The sequence below is a fragment of the Cryptomeria japonica genome, chromosome 8, assembly GCF_030272615.1.
Source record: "Cryptomeria japonica chromosome 8, Sugi_1.0, whole genome shotgun sequence".
NCBI classification, from domain to species: domain Eukaryota; kingdom Viridiplantae; phylum Streptophyta; class Pinopsida; order Cupressales; family Cupressaceae; genus Cryptomeria; species Cryptomeria japonica.
The window spans coordinates 208,781,274-208,798,367 of NC_081412.1; positions in this window are offsets into that span (position 1 = coordinate 208,781,274).

Below are 17,094 nucleotides of genomic sequence, written 5' to 3' on the forward strand. Positions count from 1 at the left end.
TTATCTTTACATGCATCCTTATGAGTGGATAAAGCTTATTCCTCTTCCACACATGCATATCGTAATGAATTTATTTCATTTATTTTCTTGTGTAATATTATATCAACAAGAAAATGAATCTCATTCTCATATTTTAATTCAATCTTTTTTAATTTTTGGAACAACGAAAGATGTAATTTGTTAGGATCAAGTTGTCTAAATTGCCATAGAGGCTTTTCAAATATATATATTTTTTGATCATCAAGTGCCTAATTTATTCGAGTAGAAGGCATAGGAGAAGGAGCACCATCATTATTATCCATCATCAATCTGAGAATACAATCACAATCAAGAAACGTGTTCTCTCTTACATCTTTTTCTTCAATATTTTTCAAAGATTGAAGCAAGAAAGGATGAATCTTATTAGGAGCAATCTGCAAGCCACCATAGAAATTCTTTAAAAATTGTACCTATTTGGGATCACAAAGAATCTATTTTTATTGAGAAATAAACATAATAGAAAAATTATTTTCCTCATCACAATTGTTATTCATTTTTCATCTAGGTGAGTGATACATCAATTAAAAAAATCTTCTTCATCTTCACATATAATCTATCTTTCTGATAAAGGTTCTAGATCACAAGAAAGAAAATTTCTCTTATTTCTATATTTTTTATTAATCTTTCATAATGCTTGAAGTAAAGAAGGGTGTACCATTTTAGGATCTAGTTTTATGCCATAGTAGAATTTCCTTAAGAATTCAACTTGCTTGGGATCATCAAGAATCTATTTTTTCTAGGTAGACAAACTTGAAAAAGATGCATGTCCATCATCATTGCCACTTTCACTTTATAATTCAATACCTTTGTACCAAACCATTGTTCAATATTTTATCTTTTAGGTAAAGTCACTAAGCTTCATTCCAAAGAAGGTACCTTCATGTTTTTGAGGAACAAACACACCCGTAATTTGTATCCCCAGTAGTCACCAATAATATTTGCTAAAAAAATTTGTCACTATGATTTCATCTCCAAAATTAACCTTGTTTGGCTAAACAACACTGACAACTGTTCCAACAATTGGAGAAATTATGGTGAACCAACAATCTTCCTCTACATTTGAGAGGGGAAGATCCCTCATAAATGGGAATATTTATAGGATTTTTGTTTACTTTGAGCCTAAAAGTACATGAAGGAGAAAAGACAAAACTAAGGAAAGATGACTAATGAAAACCCCAATAGTAGAACTTTCACTTTATCTTTTCCTTATTGTTCAATAGTAGGTAACTTTTAGATAGGTAATGCTGATGAAATAAGGAAAACATGTTTAGGCATACAAAGAAACAAGTTACCTAAGCATTGTTGAGACATGGACCAGCTAGGACTCGAACCTAGGACCTTCCATCACTACTCGAGTGCTCTACCACTTAGCTACTGGCCCCTCTTGAACTAGTCCATCGTCGGTCCGGGTGCGGCTTATTTCCAACACCAACATCCCCCCCTAAGCCACACCTTTCGTGTGCTTGGGGCTCCTAGCCTGGACCTGGCTCTGATACCATGTTGAGACATGCACCAACTAGGACTCGAACCTAGGACCTTCCATCATTGTTGGAGTGCTCTACCACTGATCTGCTGGCCCCTCTTGGACCAGTCCACACTCGGTCCGGATGTGTCTTATCTCCACCACCAACAAGCATATTCAAACCAAGATACGAGGGTATGATTCTATTTCATCAATTACATATATCATGGAATTGAAAGCCAACAAATCAAACATATACACAAAGGAATTATCAATTTAACATATGAGAAATACATAACAATAACTCATGAATACATTCAAGACATATGAACTTAATGAATTATTCATTATTCTTTTGAAAGTGTATAAGTTCAGAATATTTGGGTATAAAATGTGAAGCCAAAAGTTCTCAAGAACGTTTTCCTCCATAAGTGCCCCCCTTGTATTTATAGGCTTGAGATAATAACTACCTTGCAAAACTACTTATGATAGTTACCTCAGATAATTACTTAGGATAATTACCTAATATAATCACTTAGGATAGCTACCTAAGTTATTACTTTGGATAACAACATTTTTGGAGACAAGTTAGGATTTACCTAACCACTACAAAAATGAAGTTAAAATTCTAACATGTAGTTACAATCAGAACATAAGTCACTTTTACAAAATCAAAATTTGTAACTTTTGCAAAGAAAGAATAAGTTATCATCTCAATTGAGACAAGCACCATGTCATATTCTAATCCATGAGTTATCTTTTCAATAACGATTTGACTTTTGAGGATACACACTTCAACTACATCTTCTAAATGTTTTTTTTCCTTTTGTGAGCTCTTAGCCTTCCTCAATATTGTAGTATTTCCATAGTTTTAAATGCAACACCTCATAAGTTATTACAAACAACACCTTCTCGTGTGCTCAACGCATCAGCTAATGTCTATCTTCTCCTTGCGAGAGATGAAAGAATGCCACTCCAGTTTTACAAAGCATTTTCAAAAGATTCATTTCCATTCTTTGAAGGATTTTATTATAATACTTATCAATATCTAGCTTGAAATGTTAGACCAAAGACTCAATACGATTGATTTATACAATAGACCCCTGACATTATTATCAAGGCTGATGACCTCATGGGTAGGAAGACCAAAATCTTCATTCTTACAAAAACCATGCTATCCTTTGTTAGTTTGCCTTTGATGGAACTTGACATGTGCTTCGTATGCTTACTAATGGACATTTTGACTTCATTAACAAACAATCTTCCAAAGCCGCAGTACAACTAGCACAATGTGTTGGGAACATGCCATGTGCCACATCCCCAATCAAAACCATATTTTTGTGATGAATTTGGGATAGATTGAACACATCTGCAGCTTTATTTCTAAAGGTCCCAGCGACATATGTTGGAGGAGGTGCATTAAAGAATTCTTGATTGAATGTGTCGCCCCAAAAGCTTCCATCGACAACATTTTCAGCATCATGACTATATTTTTCCAATCCTGTACATTGGTTATGTTAATGATAAAGATGGACTTCCTCGCCAAAATTTAATTTGTGTGCATTCTTTGAGATGACATCCTCTTTGAGGCACATTGTCAATCAGTTTGTGTGTGATATCAATCATTCCACGTTTTGCATGCTTGAGGAGGGTGCTATGTCAACAAAGCACTTCAGATTATAATATCTGACAAAAATAAACTTTTGATGCGCTCTGATGGAAATTCTGTAACTTGTTCTAAAGCTCTTATACTGGTGCAACTAGAGAAGATAATGGTATAGGCCGTAGAATATATCTTTACAGCTGCCAATTGCATTTGTCTGAAAACTTTGCAAGGACTTTTCAATGAATCTATTTAGTGTTTAGATTGGTATTATTGTGCTCTATGAGTCGATATTTCTTTCATGCATTCAGTTCAAACAATGTAACACGTACGACTTGCATTTGCCAGAAATTTTGAGTGGAAGATTTTTTGAGTAGTTTGATTAATATTATTTTTTTTTCTTTCCCATAAACTTTATTGCATATTTTCATAATCCTATTTCACGTATGGAAACTGCAGATTTAGAAATAGCCTATTATGACTCATCTCTTGATGTCGAGTATTGTATATCATTCCCATATACCTTACTCCATGTCCGAATTGATTCTCATAGTTGTATCATAGTGAGGATCACATAAGAGAGTATTAGAAGATCCAAAACTATACTAGTCAACACAATCAACCTCTTCCTTCCATTTTAATCTAGATATAAAAGAATTATAGCATTAAGAAACCAAGTAATATATTCATATTTTACATATTTTGGATGCTGCATATCTAAAGTCATAATGTAAAAGTTTCCTTAATGCCCAAGTTAGACTTGAAACCACTTTAGAATATTCAACATAGTTGATTATATTTAGAATCATTGAATTCATTATAGGATGTAAATCTCAAAAGTATCAAGGTGAATTGGGTGTTATAATGAGTGGTATTTAATTTGGAATACTTGGATTTCCATTCAAATAATATGAAGTAGACATAATGACATGCCTTATTATTATAGGATATTGATAATAATAGTGTTGCATGAGTATTATCATTATTCCAATTCATACTAAACTATTATTTTATCAAATTGTAGTCCTACTTCCGACCTACAATTTTTGGCCCCTACCTAACTGTAGTAAATGAGTAAGAATGAGACACCCTCCTACAAATAATATTTTGTCCTTACCTAAAACCCATCAAAGAGTGGAAATTATGATGTCTCACAATCCCACATTGGATACTAAATTAGTTAGATTTAGTAACTTTTCTAATGGTCTGCCTTCTTCTACCCTTAATGTTATAGCTTGGCAACTCTATGTATTCAAAGGCCACTCCTTGATGGAAAATTTGATGCTTTAATTCTAGAAATTCTTTTCAAAGTATGCATGAAAGAGGCCTCCATAATTTCAGAAGAAGTAGCTCTAGAGGAGGACTCTCCTATTGAAGAGGCTATTGTAATTGCAAATGAAGTTGAACTAAAGGATCTCTCCTTGATTTGGAAGGGTATCAAGATGATATTTTTGTGTTGAATAATCAGCCAAAATTTGTGTACTTGCAAAATGGGGATCCTCTCCAAAATTTTAATCCTTTTGAGATAAATACAATATCAAAATCTAAAGAGATCATTCTTGTGGTTTTCCTAGATGTTCCTATGAGAAGCCCCAACTTTAAGTCCTCTATTTTCTAAATACCATTATTGCTACCTAAACCACCTAAACCAGCTTCTATGAAGAAACCCTTAGGTAAAAAGAGTAGCAAGCTACATCTACTCAAGATAGAGGATGAGATTAAATTTGGCATCCAATCAATTCTGGATGATAAAATGTGTTAGTGGAGAGCATGCCATTCTCCATGCCACCAATAAAGATAATCTCATGGAATCTTAGGGGCTTAAATGCCTCAAATAAATGTTGTCTTACCAAGTCTCAACTTCAGTCTTGTGGGGTGGATTTGATTCTCCTCCTGGAAACCAAATTATTTGAAGATGAGATTTTTCCTCCTGGAAGCAATGGGGTTTTGTGGCCTCCCCCTCTCTAGGTGCTTCAAGTAGACTAGCTATTTCATGGAATCCTAAGCAGGTGCAGGTTCATAAAGTTCAAGTTAAGGCAAATTTTGTCTATGTTAAAGTCACCTTATACAAATATTCCTTCCATCTATTACATGTGTATGGGCCTAATTCTTCAGTGGGCAAAAAAAGCTTTGGGAATCCATATCGGTAGTTCTCTCTTATTTTTAGAGGAGCTTTTGATTTTTGGTAAAGACTTTGATTTTATTGTTTCTTTCAATGAAGAAATAGAGGGTATAGTTCTCCATTGGTAGTTATGTAGGATTTCAATGCTTTTGTCTTGAATAATACATTGAAAGATTGGGTTCTTATCAATGGGAATGTAACCTAGACCAATAGAAGGAGTGAATTTTTTCATATAGTCGAGAGATTGGATCTAGGCTATTTTATAATCTAGTATGCTTATCCAAATTTTGTCCTTTCACATCTCATTTTTTGTCTCCCTCTAGTTTGGATCATTTTTCCACCCCATTGGATCTAGTTTTTTATTCTAAACGCCCCAAACACAAGTTATCTTTTAAATTTTAGTATATGTTGTTTCAGGATGCTTCCTTTCTCCCTTTTCTTCAATAGTGGTGGGAAACAACCACTTTTGTCCTACGATCTAGGATGTTTCAACTCAACAAAAAACTTGAACATGTTAAGATACCTATAAGATTGTGAAACAGTAGAGTGTTTAAAAACATTTTCATTACTGAAGCAAACATTGAGGAGAAAATTAAGGTAGTCAATAAGGAAATCATCAATAATTGTATAAATGAATCCTCCTATACTCTTTAATGAATTTTCCAATCTCAACTTGAGGAAATTCTTAAAAGGGAAGAAATTGTTTGGAGAAAAAAATATAGGGAGCTTTGGCTAAAAGAAGGTGACAGAAATAAAAGATTTTTTCATTCTTCAGTTAGTATGAGAAGGGCTAGTAGCTCTAACTTCCAAATTAAAAACACCTTAGGTGGTACTTTGATTGATATGGATAAGGTTCAAGTGGAAGTAGTCAAGACTTTTCTCCAAACTCTTTTTAGCCTCAGTAGATATCCAACTTGATCATTCATAGGATTTACTCAAATTCATTCCTAAACTGATCTCTTAATAAGATAATTAACAAATTTTCAAACCCTTCACTCTGGATGAAATCAAATTACTATTGTTTATGCCACCATATAAAGCTCTAGGGATAGATGGTTTTTTTGCCATGTTTTTTTGGAAATGTTGGCACTTTGTGGCTAACGATGTTTGGTATGTAGTAGAGTAATTGAAATGTAATGGTAGTATCCCGAGAAATTCAATACTACTCTAATTGCTCTCATTCCCAATGTTCAATCCCTAGCCTCATTTTTTGACTTCAAGACCATTTACCTCTACAATACTATTACAAAATCTTTAGAAAGGCTATTTCTTTGAGATTGGCTAAGTTGACTCCTAAATTTATTGCAAAGGAACACAAATGATTCATCCTAGGTAAAGAAATATCATATGGGGCTCTTATTGTACATGAAATCATTCACTCAGTGAATCAAGTTAAAGCAAAGGAAATGATTCATAAATGTTATGTGATAAAAGCCTATGATAGGGTTAGTTGGAAATCTATATAGAATAGGTGCTTCTTAGCTTTGGGTTATCTAAACTCTGGACCAGATTGGTCATATCTTGTATCTTAAGAGAAATTTTTTTAGTAATTATAAATGGAAGTCCATGTGGCTTTTTCTCCTCCACCCAGGGTATATAGAAAGGAGATCATCTATTCATCTTTTATTTTTATGATTATAGTAAAAGCTCTAAGAAGGTCAATATCAGCCCACCATCTACAAGAACTTTAGAAGCGAATCACCCTCCCCAATATCTAGATTACATCCACTCACATATTATTTGCATATGATACATTACTTTTTTGGGAGGATTCATTGAGGGAAGCTATGATAATGAAGTCAGTTGTTGATAATTATTGTGCTATTTGAGGAAAGAAGGTCAATGCCTTTAACTCTTAGGTCTTCTTTGTAAATTGTTCTTTTTTCCTCTTAGCCAAGCTAATTAACTACCTAGGCTTCAAATTGGATACCCTCCCTTGCAAATACTTAGGCATCCTATTGTTTGTGAGGAGAAAAAAGAGCATCTTTTGGAGCAACATCTCTTCCTCTATTCAAAATAGACTTTCCTCATGAAAAAATGTGGCTCTCATTAGCTGGTCATATCCTCGTGATCAGGTCTATTCTAGCCAGAATTCTAAATTACGTCATGTTAGTGCTACCTATGTTGAAAGGTATCTTAAACACAGTTGCATATTCGATTACGAAGTTTATTTGGAAATAAAAATATAAGATTCATATGGTCACTTGGGATAAATTTTCTATCCCTAGAATAGGTGGAGGGGTAGGCATCCACCTTCTCTTAAGAAACATAGCACTTGGTGAAAAAATCATTTGGAAATTATTTTCCAATAACAAGTCAAAATGGGCTTCTATCATTGTATTGAAGTACCTAGATTCTTTTGATCTAGAAAATATTATCATAGCTTCAGACCTTCCTCAAGGCTCTCAGATGTGCAATTTCTTGGTCAATTGTATAAAACTCCTCGTCTCTCACCTTTCTTGGCTAATTCATGATGTAAAAATGCTTTATTATTGAAGGATTCCTAGAATGGTTACCCCTCTTTCGATGATCCAAGAAATCTACCAGAGGTCAAGAGGATTTCAAATGACTCGTTGGGATCAAAAGTATCTGATTACCTCACAGGTTTCAAGCCAAGAGGATATTCTTGTAGTCAAATGGAAAGGCTTTTACCATCTGGATGTTCCTCAAAAGTGGTAAACAATCTTGGCCAAGGTTCTTAGAAAGAGGATTGTTCATATAAGCTCAGACTAGGACAAGCTAATATGTAATCCAAATAAGGATGCTACTTAGTGAAGGAAGGTTATGAAGTTCTCAGTAACTAGGTTGAATCCTACTCTAGAAAATGTTTTTCATTTTGTTGGATGGATGTAGGTTTCTTGAAGACTGGAGGTTTTGCTTGGTTAGCTCCGAAAGGAAGAATTCTAAGTAGTGAGAGACTCTGACATCTTGGGCTTTCATGATAAGGAAATAGAATCCATTAATCATGCGGTCCTCAACTATGATTTTTCTAATTAATATTGGATGTAGATTCTTAGAAATCTTAACTCATCTAGTTCCCTTCATTCTAGCCTAACTTTGGTATTTGAAGCCTAGACAAAATTGTTCAAAGACTTATTTTTTGCTAAAAATTGATAACTAGCTTCAACTATAACCATTTGGAATATTTGGTGGGAAAGGAACTAGAGGATATTCAAGAAAAAGAGAAACTCTTTTAATCATGTTATTAGTAATATTGGGAACTCCATCTTGAAAGTAGCGAATGCCTATAGTGCAAAACAAAAGAGATTAGATTCTTTCTTTACCTCATGGGATGACTCATTCCACAAAAGGTGGCAATAAATTACTCTTCCTTTTAAGGGTAGTCTCCTTAATAGTTCAACTAGCAGGATGACTAAAATGGACTTTAAATTGGAACCTCTGTACCACCTTCCTTAGAAACTCAATTTCGATGGTGTATTGATGCAGGAGCATCCCCGATCTATGGGAAACCTTGTATCGACCAAAAATATTTGCTTTCAGTTTAGTTCTTGTTCAGTTTAGTGTGCAGTTTTTTGTGTTCTTGTCGGTAATTGCTTGTTTTTCATTGCAGATCCTATTTTCGGTCTCCAGGATAGTTGATATGCTTAATTCAATATTTTGAATCTATTTGGATTCTTTCCTGGCTAGTTATCGCTCTTAGTTTTTTTTTTTCTAGATTCTGGGATAGTTTTTGTGCTTACCAGTTGGCTTTCCTTCTTTTCTGAAGTGATTTCTTAGTATATGGATCTTTTGGGGGTCTTGTCTGATGTTCTTTGGCATGATTTCGGCCTTCCTTCTGATCCACACTTCGTGGCTGTTATTTTTCGGAGGAATTTCTTCCATTTTTAGAGCTGACCTAGTTACACGTTTCATTTTCCTGTATTGGTAAATGTAATTTTTTGTGGCTGACCCGAATATGTTCTAGAGGGTATATATTGGATAGTATGTAAAAGTTTGTATTACAAAAGAAGTAGAAATCAGAAGAAATATTTAGCTTCATGATTAGTGATCCGGTTGACTCTGAGAGTTCCGGATGGATTGTGTCTGGCTTGTAGTCCGCATGTAACCAATTGACTACTAGATATTCTATGATGGTTGTATGATGATAACTAGTTGGTTGTCAGAGGTTCTAAGACAATAATATGATTTGTGTCTTTAATCTTGGTATGTTTTCTAGTTGCTTTTGTTGTGTTACTCTTGTTGCATAAGCCGGTCAGTTCTCTTTTGAGGGTTTACTGGTTATGGTTGCATCAATTGGTATCAAATGTAGTTATGAACTAGTTGGTGGAAGAGTTGTTTGTGAACCTTGAGGCATTCCTTTGGGTGGGTAGATCATTGATTGGAGTTAGGATACATGTGTGTTCTATAGATCACTGAGTGAGGAAATTAGAACCAGTAGTCAGATCACCGAGCTGAGGAAGTTCACCGAAGCAAAAGAGGAGATGCTGCCTAGAAGGATGAACCCTCAGAAGGTAGAGAAGATGATGGAGGATTTTAAGATTGAGGTGAGGAATGAGATCCAGAATGCATTGGATGGATTGCGGAGGAACCCAGATTCTGAGGATGAGTATGAAGAAGCTGGTGAATAACTTAAAGTAGAAGAGGTTGAAGGATCAGAAGATGGAAGGAGGAAAGATTCCTGAGAGCAATTGTGCAAGTGAGTAAAGTTCATAAAGTGGAAGTTTCAAACTTTTTCGGAACACTGAACCCAGAGGATTTGATTGATTGGATCAAAGAATTGGAGGATTACTTTGAGTATGAGGATGTCAAGGACCCATAGGGAGTCCGGTTGGCACAAACTAAGTTGAAAGGGCATGTTGCCTTATGGTGGAAAGAATTGCAGAAAGACATAGTGGAGAATTGTGAAATAAAGATCACCTAGTGGAGATAGATGGTGGCAAGATTAAAGGCCAAGTTCATACTGGGAGACTATGAGTTGGAATTGTTGAAGAAGTCTTAGAACCTTAAACAGAGAAACATGACTGTGAAAGAGTATACTAAGGAATTATACAAGGTGATGATTAGATTTGTACATAGAGAGATAGATAGAGAGAAGGTGGTGAGGTACATAAATGGACTTGCATTTAACATTTAGGATGAGATGAGTATGTTGAGGGTTTCCATAGTTAAAGAAGCTTACTAGTATGCTTTGAAGGGTCAAGAGAAGATGAGAAGAAGATAGCTGAATAACCTAGAGGGAAGGAGAGATTCAAGTGGAAAATGAGTACAAATAAGAATAATGTTGAAGAGGAATCAAAACCTAAGTGGAGTCAAGAACCGGAACAAAAAACATAGAGGAAAGGAAATGACAGTGCCAACAGAGAATTTCCTGGCAAATGTTTCAAGTATAGAGAAATTAGACATAGATTTTATGAATGTAAGAAGGGAATGGCAAGAAGTTGTGTGGAAAATGAGGAACTGGAAGGTGAAGATACCAGAACTGACGTTGCATTGGAGCAAGGAGAATCCCTTATGATCAGAAGAGTCATGATGGAGTAGAGCAGTGAAGATATCTTATCTACTTAGAGAAGAGTCTTTTCTGGACTGTGTACAAATCAGGTGGTAAGTGTTGCAAGGTTATTGTGGATAGTGGAAGCACTGATAATTTGGTATCTAAGGATATGGTAGTGAATCTTGGATTGAAGAGGCTTGAGCACCCTTTTCCTTACAAGGTAAGTTGGTTACAAGATGATCAAAAGTTAGAAGTAAAGGAACAGTGTTTGGTGAATTTTAATATTGGGCCTTTTAGGGATGAGGTTTTGTGCGATGTTGTATCTATGAGTGCTTGTCATGTCTTGTTGGGAAGACCTTGGTAGTTTGATAGAGGAGCTATTTATGACTACAGAAGAAACCTAATGACCATTGAGAAGGATGAGAAGAAGTTCACATTAACTTATTTAAAGGGGAAAGAGAGGGAGGTGAAGAACCTGAATCTTGAGAAAAGTTGCAGTATTGAGAAACTAGTTGTAGAGGTTATACCAAAAGATGGCATGAGTCTACAAAAGGATCTGATAGATAAGATTGATGGACAGATAGAACTAGATGACATAAAGTTTATAGTGGCAAACCAGATGAAGTCTTGTGGAAGAAAAAAAATAGATTTGCAAAAGAAAGAAAGCATTAAGTAGAGACAATGTACAAATCTGAAGCAAAGGAAGAGAAACAAAGGGAGTTAGGGGATAGAGAATCCGATTAAGGTCTCAGATGAGCTAAAGAAGAGGTTTGTAGATAAGGAAGATGTTTGGATTAAAAATGAGCATGGGGTCTTTATCCCAAATCCTTTTTCATGTTTATGAGTTGCCTCTCATGGAGCATCTCTTTCTGCCTAGGGTGTTTGATGTAGGAGCATCCCCAGTCTATGATCAATCTTGCATCCAACAAAAATATTTCCTTCCAATTTAGTTCTTGTTTAGTTTATTGTGTAGTTTTATGTGATCCTTCCAGTAGGCACTAGTAGTTGCTTTCTTTTCATTGCAGATCTTATTTTTGTTTTGCAGACTAGTTCATATGCTTTATTCCAAATTTTCAGTCCATTTAGATTATTTTCCGACTAGTTATCGCTTTTGATTTGACTTTTTTGGGTTTCGGGACAGCTCTTGTGCTTACCATTTGGTTTTCCTTCTTTTTTGAAGTGGTTTCTTGGCATGTGGATCTTTTTGGGGTCTTGTCTGATGTTCTTTGGCATGTGGCCAACCAACTTCCTAATCCATACTTCTTGGTTGTTATTTTCCAGATGAATCTCTTCCATTTTTAGGGTCAATCTAGTTACACGTTTGATTTTCCTACATTGGTAAGTGTAATATTTTGTGGCCAACCTGGATATGTTTCAGAGGGTATATATTGGATATTATGTATCATTTGTCATACAGAAGAAGTAAAAATTAGAAGAAAGATTTAGATTTGTGATTAGTGATTCAGTTGACTCTGAGATTTTCGTATGGATTGTATCTAGCTTGTAGCCTGCATGTAACTGGTTGACTACCATATGTTCTATGATGGTTTTGTGATGATAACCGGTTGGTTGTCAGAGGTTCTAAGACAATAATATGATTTGCTTCTATAATATTTCTATGTTTTCTTGTTGCTTTCCTGTGTTACTCTTGCTATATAAGCCAATCAGTTCTCTTTTGAGGGTTTATCGGTTATGGCTGCATCATATACCTAAGGCAAACCCAATTTTTTTGGGGGTTGGATTTGTTATTTTAGAATTTAGAGGGTGAGATTTAGGAGGCCAGAGTGGCTAGAATACCAAATGAAAAAAATAATATTGTAGAGAGCTCTGCATTACTTCATGGTTTACGCTTAGTATGTTAGACAGTTCAAATAACCGAAAGACAACTGAGAGGGGGGTGAATCAGTTCTCACAGATTACCAGAATATTTAGCAATTAAAACTTTAATACTTGAACCCAAAACATTAATACCAAAATGCTCAAACTAGATATGAGAATAATAGTTAACAAATTAAGCATCTTTACATGCCTTAATTATTGATACCGGTTCAACTTGAGAAATTAAACATACCTCATTAGTTGTCAGTCTTTTTCTTGTCATTACTCCATTTTTCTTATCCTCAATGAGTTGATCTTCTGAATGATTCAATCTCACATACCTAGGAGTCTTCTGAATCTCTATTCCTCTTCCCAGTTCTTTAGTTACTATAGAATTTTCTAATATTGCCAGAGTAATTGGTTCAACACTCTATTGTGGTAAAGGTGCTACCGGTTCATATATAATCATTTCCACCACTAGTTCCTTCTGATAAACTCTAATTTGACCTCTATTCAACACATCCACTTTGACATTAGCACTTTCACAATTCTCTACAATCTCTTGTTATAACATCTATATGCCTTTCTTTCATTAGAATAACCAAGAAATATGCCTTCATCACATCTGTTCTGATATAATATTTACTACCAAAGATTTTGAAATACTTAACTATAGGTGTATTGCCAAACAATAATTCATAAGGTGTCTTACGAGTTTCTCCTTTGATATGTACTATGTTGAATGTATAAACTGATGTGCTCATTGCTTCTCTCCATTAGATATGAGGTATACTATCTTCCATCCTCATTTTTCTAGAAGCATCCAAGATAGTTTTGTTCTTCCTTTCCACAGCTCCATTCTACTGAGGTATCCAGGGAGCTGAAAATTGTCTTCTTATATCATGCTTCTCACAAAATTTGTTAAATTCACTAGATGCAAATTATCCACAATGATCTAACCTCAAACATTTAATCTACAATCATGTCTCAATTTCCACTTTAGCCTTAAATATTCTAAACTTTTCAAATGCTTCAGATTTCTCCCTTAGAAAAGTAATCCACATCATTCTAGAATAATCATCAATGATTAGCATGAAATATCTATCACCTTGAAAACTTTTAACTCTAGCAGGGCCACAAAAATCAGTATGAATAAGATCAAGAACATCATTAGATTTATCTTGTATAATCCTAAAAGAGGTTCTGACCTGTTGACCCATTTCACATTCTTTACATACTAGATTATAGGGCTTCACAATCTTAGGTATATCTCTAACAGCCTTAGTTGAACTGATCTTTATAATGCAATCAAAATTCACACGACACAACCTCTTATGCCATAGCCAACTCTCATCAATTTGTGCAACCAAATATTTCTTCTCACTAGAGTTCAAATGAAAGATTTTACCTTGGGTGTTAGTACCGGTTGCAATCTCCAATCTAGATATGTTGATGATGTTGCATTTTCCATCCTTGAACTATAATTGAAATCCCTTATCCACCAATTGTGCTATACTCAAAATATTATGCCTTAAACCTTCAACATAATAAACATTTTTTGTATTCTTCTTACCATCCAATAATATAATTCCTTTTCCTTTGATCATACATGCTTTGTCGTCTCCAAATCTAACCAGACTGCCATCAAATTCTTGCAAAGATAGAAAATTCACTTTATCTAAAGTCATATGATGTGAACAACCATGGTCATAACCCATTCATCCTTGTCTTTAATTTTCGTAGCAAGTGCCTTCTCTTTAGGTACATTCTCTTCCTGTGCTGAAAAATCTTCCTTGATAGCCAAGAACACCCATTCCTTCCCATTGCTAGAACCACTAGTAGAGTATTTTGTCGGTTCATCATCCGGATCAGTAATACCTTCCTCATCCCCTATGTAGCATGATTTGTCTCCATTTTTCCTCTAGTTATACTTGATCTGATATCTAGGGTTAGGCTTAAAAGATCTTCTAACTCTTTCTTCAAATCTTGAATTCCTTTCAGGACACGTAGTTTCAAAATGACTAATCTTATTACATGCAAAACATTTAAAAGGTGCTTTTCCTTCATACTTACTTCTTGTTGGTCCTCTAGGTATTGCTCTAGAAAATAAAGCTTCAAGTTGCTCAAATTCTTCATCTTGTCTCTTCATATCATCTAATTCCTTTGCATATAAAGCTTTTCAATCTTGCTTACCAATTGTTGATTAGGTGCATGAAAAGAAGTTTTAGACTTCACAGCTCGAGAAGGTCCAAATTCTTTAAGCTCAAAAGAAGAGAATTTCCCAACCAAGGTATCTTTGTTGACATATGTATTAGACATTGTTCTCAATTCACTAATAGAAGTATCCTTCATCTTGTAAGACAATGGTAGGGCTCTCAAAACTTTTGAAACAATTTCATCTTCACTCAGAGTTCCACCATAATATTGATTCCCATAACAATCTCATTTACCCTTTCCATGAATGCAGTAATCCTTTCATCTTCTTCCATCTTCAGGTTTTCATATCTCACCTAGTAAGCATCAAGTTTAGCAATATTCACTATAGGATCACCTTCATTAAGAGTCTCCAACTTATCCCATATAGCCTTTCCAGATGATTTGTCAGTCAATCCCATTATTTGCTGATCAAAAAGTGCACACAAGTGGGTTTCTCTTGCTCCACAATAATTCTCAAGCTCCTTATCCAGGTTTTCCATAGGATGATTTTTAGATGCTGGATTATGAGGTGTAACACCATTCTATGTGATCTCCCAAATCTCCTTGCCAAGACATCTCAGATGAGTCTCCATCTAAATCTTGCATACTGTGTAATTTGTTCCATCAAGCCTAGGGATATCTCTCTGAAAGATAGCTCTAGATGAATTGGATGAACTTGAACTATTAGATGCCATAGGATCTTTCTCAAGCGGTTAAGATTTCTGCAGAGAAGACCTAAGCTGTGATACCAATTGTTAAATAGTTCAAATAACCATAAGACAACTGAGAGGGAGGGGGGGTGAATCAGTTGTCACAAATTATCAAAACATTTAGAAATTAAAAATTTAATACCATAACCCAAAAAATTAATACTGAAATTCTTAAACCTAATACTGGAATAGCAGTTAAACCAATTAAGCATGAACAATAATCACAGAATAAATACTATCCACATGACACCAAGATTTATACATGGAAAACCCTGTAAAGGGAAAAACCATAGTGGGAAGCCTACCCACAATCAGATAATACTTATGCAGTATGTGATTACAATTGAGGGGTCTGCACTTGCAGGAAGGCCAATAGCTTAGAGCACACTTCTCATCACAAAAGGAGCCTCACTGACTACATAAAATTCTAGACAAACAATCTGGAGAAGTGATTGAACTGCAAAGATATCATCTCCTATGCCTGAGTATAGTTCTAGTTAAGCTCAATACCGGAGGAATAAATCATCTTACTTAAACCCAACTTGATCTTTAATGATTAGAAAAATCCACTGCCTGAATGATATTACATTATTTGCACATTACATCCCTTGACCATTACCATGATGATCTATAATGAGATCTTACATCATATACATACAAACCCTCGACCATACACAATCAAGTTGACCACCAAACAATAAACCAATTACATAATTACAAAATATATCGGCCTTAGACCAAACAAATAATATCCAACACATAAGATATCCTAGAAATATATCAAGAGGAACAATCCACACATTACATTAAACCGTACCATAACCTAGATATACTGGGACCCAATTTAGGTCCACACGCTAAAGCAATGATCCCAATCTAGTAAGTCTCGAACATGATCACCATCACCATCCTTAAACTCCACCAGAAGCTGCACCAACACCACTTATGCATATCATCAAAGATCTTCATCAAAAGCTCTGTTGGTGAAACCCTTGCCGAAACCACAAACCAAGCTTCCAAGAAAATAGGATAGCATCCAATCACTACACTAAAACCAACTTACTGAATATGAACATGAGTATCATGAATAAGCCAATTTAATAACCAAACCATACTAGAACCTACCAGATTATGCCAGATCCAAACCAACCAGAAACTACAAAACCTACTGAGAACAAAAGAGTGTCAGTAAAGCATCCAAATAGCTAGTGTTGACATCAATGACAAAACATCAATGTAATACATAATCAATTCCTCCAAATGGAAAACATAGTATATCAAGTGGGCATTAAAAAAATTGTTCTAAAAGGGGATTCAATGAATGTAATATAAACAATTGAGAAATTTGAAGCTCCAAGTTGGAATGTTTAGTATGTCCTTCAGGAAGCTTGTCTAATTCTCCATAAGTTTGATGATTTCACCATTAAGAATTGATTTAGAGAAGTGAATGTGGTGCAAGGGCACCTATCCATAGAGATGTATCATGAAGAAAAACCACATTTTTGTTTATTTAAAATGTTGCATTAATTATTCTAAGGTCACAAAAGATCATTTGTATCAAAACAATTCATGTTGTAAGGCTTGATGAGCCATTTTGTATCAAGAGACCTAATAGGTCCTGGTAGAGTCAATTGTGGTCAAAGGGTGAAATGTTTTAATTGGTTAAATTTAATCCATTATAAAATTTTAGGG